Source organism: Panthera uncia, chromosome F1 (genome assembly GCF_023721935.1).
Source record: "Panthera uncia isolate 11264 chromosome F1, Puncia_PCG_1.0, whole genome shotgun sequence".
Taxonomy (NCBI): Eukaryota; Metazoa; Chordata; class Mammalia; order Carnivora; family Felidae; genus Panthera; species Panthera uncia.
This window is the reverse complement of record NC_064813.1, coordinates 42,507,147-42,511,438: the sequence shown is the minus strand read 5'-3', so window position 1 is coordinate 42,511,438 and position 4,292 is coordinate 42,507,147. Positions and strand designations below refer to the sequence as shown.

At 47.4% G+C, this 4,292-nt stretch overlaps 1 protein-coding gene and 1 long non-coding RNA gene across 3 annotated transcripts in view; one reads left to right on the top strand and one right to left on the bottom strand.

The window, feature by feature from the left end:
- The window catches only part of LOC125925468 (uncharacterized), an 8,748-nt gene extending 7,970 nt beyond the window's left edge, over positions 1-778 (bottom strand). Inside the window, exon 1 of the long non-coding RNA XR_007458837.1 lies at positions 562-778. This is a non-coding gene — a long non-coding RNA (uncharacterized LOC125925468). The remainder of the gene's footprint in view (positions 1-561) is intronic.
- ELK4 (ETS transcription factor ELK4) overlaps positions 7-4,292 on the top strand; it is a 20,338-nt gene continuing 16,052 nt past the window's right edge. For both annotated transcript variants that reach the window (XM_049634498.1, XM_049634497.1), the window contains exon 1: positions 7-195. The gene's annotated coding sequence lies outside the window, so the exon portion shown is untranslated. The remainder of the gene's footprint in view (positions 196-4,292) is intronic.

Genomic DNA, 4,292 nt, shown 5'->3' with positions numbered 1-4,292 from the left:
GGCGGCGGCGGGCGATGCGGGCGGCTGCGGGCACCCGGCGGGCTCGGCTGGGCCGCCGCCGCCTTCTCCGGCTCCGCCGCGGGGGTCGCCGCGGCCGCCGCGCCGTCCTCGAACTCCCTGCGTGAGGAGGCGGCGGGCGGAGAGAAGCATCGCGCTCGAGGCGGAAACCCGGAGGGAGCCCCGCGCGCGGCCTCGGTGAGCGCCCGGCCCCGCGCTCCCCCGTCCATCCCGCGCCCCGTCGGGTGCTCGCGGCCGCCGCCCCCCAGCCGCGGGGAGCGGGGGCGGAGGCCGGGGCCCGGGGGGCAGGCGGCACAACAGGAAGTGAGCGTGGCGGCGGGGGCGGGCGGGCACGCGCTCCCCTGGGGCCTGCCCCGCCCGCTGCCCCGCGGCGCGCAGGTGGACTTCGGCGCGTCCCGTCCCCTGCTTCGCCCCTTATTTAGTGCCGCGAGGTCCCTGGGGCGCCGGGTGGCGGTGGCTTTTTGCCTCGGGGAGGGGGGCGAATTCTGACTCTTTGTGGTGACAGGAAGTTGGAAAATGAAAGTACAGTAATTCAGTGCTTACCCAGGCCGCGTGAGTTTGCGGCTCTTCCCCGGACTTTGATCTGCTCCGGGGCACACGGTCACCCTAGTCTCTGCCTCTCCCCAAGTTCGCTATTCATGCGGTGTCAAGTTTCATTTCTTTTTCTACTTGTCTCCCGCGAGCCCCCTGCCCCCTTTACTTTCTGCTTAATGTACAGCTGCGTCGAGGCTGGTAGTTTCTAGGTTCCTGGGAGGGTCAATCGGAAACGCCTTTGGGGGGGGGGGCGGGCTATTAAGTGGCCTCGGCAGGAAATAAGGGGTATTGTTGACTGAACTAGTCAAAGGATACACAGTTGACTTTTCCCCCGGATGTTGCTGTTTGAAGTTTAGGGCATTCACCTGAAGACTCTGGAGTCTTACTCCTTATCTCGACAATTTCATCTCTTTGCCGTCTCCCAGCCACCACCCCGCTACGTGGAAGACTCGGTGCTTTAATATTTAGGACTGTCAGCGGTGTTTTCGTTAACATTGTAGCTGTGATTCAGTTTCCCACCCCTTCACCACCCCTTCCCCGTCAGGAATTCCTTTCTCCCTGCATGAGTGAAATTCATTATGTTCTTAGGGAAATACTGCCCTTTGAGTTTTACCACAATGTAGCTATAATTTTACTATTGTTTTAATATAGGGTACAGTTAAGAGACTCCTGATTATTTTTCAACGATGATGATTTTGATTCAAAACAAGTCTTGTTACATTTCATAATTTGGTTTTGTTTTATTTAAGCAGCACGCTGAATTTGGAGGCCTTTATTATTTGGGTTTTGGCTGCTGTTTCTGAAAAATAGTCGGGCTGTGGGTCACCGCAGCAACTGGACTCTGTGTATTATAAACATGTTTAGGGTGGAAAAAGTTTCATTTACTGGAGACTTCCTTTCCCTAATAGGTTATGTCAACATACCTTATTTCAGCTTAGCATAGGGATAGAGCTACCTTTCAAGTGTCAAGGTAGAATCAATTATGTTTTCAACATTAACTCCTCAAAAATCAGTTCTTTGATTTGCAACACGTATTTCTTTCCCTTATCAGACTTCTGAAGAACTCTTTTAAAATTGTCATTTTAGAAAACGTGGGTTTTCCTGTGAAGGAAAGTAAAGGTTTTTATTGATAAGTAGCTAGAATAAAAGTATTTGTATTTTTTGTTTTTTTCGTTTCACGTTTTTAATTGTCTTCTGGATTTTTTTTTTCCTTTTCGTTCTTTTTTATGGCTGAGGAAATCATTGAATTTCATATCAGTAGCACACGTTTAGGAACTAAAATGAAGAGGCTCAACCTGACTGTATACCCAGAGGTTCACCAACTTTTCAGTCAAAGAGTATAACCTGTTGTGAAAATTGAATGAAGAAAATACTCCTTTAAGGTACCCACTGGAGATGTCCACTTTATATCTTTGTTAGTTTTTGGGAAAAGACAATTCTTTTCCAGTACTTCATTCCAAAACCACAAGGCCCCTTTTCTTTGATTCTCAACAACCTCCTCTCCCAGAGGCGCTGCTGAGCCCTAAAGAAGCCTCATCGTTTCCCAGGGCAGCTAAGTTCGGCCTGAAGTAGCGCCCACCAGCACTTGACTCTGTCCGTGTCCTGGCCCCTTAGTAACCAGCTTGGGAAGATGGAAGTTGGAAAGTGTACCCCGAACCCCTTTGGGAGCCTCCGTACTTTCGGGAGCCTCCCCTCCGCTCAGGACGGCACCTGTGTGCTCTTGGTGGAGATGTGGATGGTTATATGTGTCTTTGTGTGCATATCTTAGTCGCTGTTAACCGGTAGGGTCCATGCATTGTCTATGTGATAGGTATTAATATTCTAGGATTACGTTTGGGAATTTTTCCAAAAACAAATTAGAGGTACCAAATTTGTGATTGTTTTGAGATTCAGTTCTCTTTTTTCCCTTCCCTGTCTCCCCTCCTCCCCTTTCCCTTTCCCCTCCCACTGGTGTTCTCTCTTCCTCTCTCTCTCTCTCTCTCTCTCTCTCTCTCTCTCTCTCTCACACACACACACACACACACACACACGCCCACATCCCAACCCCATAAGCATTATTGATATGAAGATGATGTCTGGAAATATGGAGACAGTTCTTTGGTTAAGCTAAAAATTTATTAGAAAGTGCTTTGAACAGGTTTAGACTGAAAAAAAAATCATTTAGGTGTTAAACATATAAAGCCATAAACAGGCATCATTATCTCTGGTAAATTGAGAGAAACGATACCCCCCCCATACTTGATGGATCATAATGTAAAACCACTTTTTAAAAATTTTATTATTATTATTTATTTTTAATGTTTAATTTTGAGAGAGAGCGCGCGCATCAGTGAAAGAGGGACAGAGAGAGGGAGACACAGAATCCAAAGCAGGCTCCAGGCTCTGAGCTGTCAGTGTAGAGTCTGATGCAGGGCTTGAACTCATGGACCGTGAGATCATGACCTGAGCCAAAGTCGGACGCTTAACTGACTGAGCCACCCAGGCGCCCCTAATTTTTATTTTTTAAAGTTTATTTATTTTGAGAGAAAGAGAGGGAGAGAGGGAGAGAGAGAATCCCAAGCAGGCTCCACACTGTCAGTGTAGAGCCTGACAATTCATGGGCCTAAACCCATGAACCGTGACATCATGACCTGAGCTGAGATCGAGAATTGGACACTTAACTGACTAAGCAGCCAGGTGCCCCTAAAACTACCTTTTCAACTCAGTTTAAGTGAGGCCATGGCAGAGATTAAGTGGACATGGTTACTTAATATTAAAGTTGCACTTCATAGTTCTAGGCTATTGTCACTTAGTGTTTAATATGTAATACTTCTTTATACCCAGCTGCTGGCAGAAATGCTGTTATGCATCCAGGGAGTGGTTTCCCTGGTGAACAGAGTGTGACTCTGATGGAAGACTTGGACTCACGGCCTCAGCTTCTCCAATAACTGTGACTGGGGTCATCTCCTGCTTTCTGTTCTTTCTTATTTTCCCATCTCTGCTTTTGGATGACCATATCTGCACAGCCGGCTTCAAAGGGACGAGTGAGGATTATTGGAAGACATTTTTGAGTGTCTCAGAAAAGTTAGGGAAACCCAGAAATCTTCCACTTCGGTTTCTCCTGCCTTTTTTGGGAGCGGAAATAGTTGACCCTTAAGGACCCTATCCTTTGTGAGTTACATACACATTGTTAGAATTAGGCTTCTGAGGCCCGTGCTTTTGTAATGTTTGTAGTGTTTTTAACATCTTTGAGATAAAATTCATCTACTGAAGTTGTACAAGACAGCGGTTTTAGTGTGTTCAGGGAGTTGTGTAACCACCATTGCAGTCTTTTATTTATATCATCCCATAAGCAGTCACTCCCCATTCTTCTCTCCACCCAGCTCCTGGCAACCTCTGATCTACATTGTGTCTGATACATTTGCCTATTCTGAACATTTCATATAAATCGAAATAAAATATGTGGCCTTTGTGGCTGGTGTCTTTCACTTAACACAATGTTTTCAAGGTTTGTCCATGTTGTAGCATGTACCAGTACTAAAGTCTGTTTTTTTGTTTTTTTTTTTTTTAACGTTTATTTATTTTTGAGACAGAGACAGAGCATGAACGGGGGAGGGTCAGAGAGAGGGAGACACAGAATCCGAAACAGGCTCCAGGCTCCGAGCTGTCAGCACAGAGCCCGACGCGGGGCTTGAACTCACGGACCGTGAGATCATGACCTGAGCCGAAGTCGGCCGCTCAACCGACTGAGCCACCCAGGC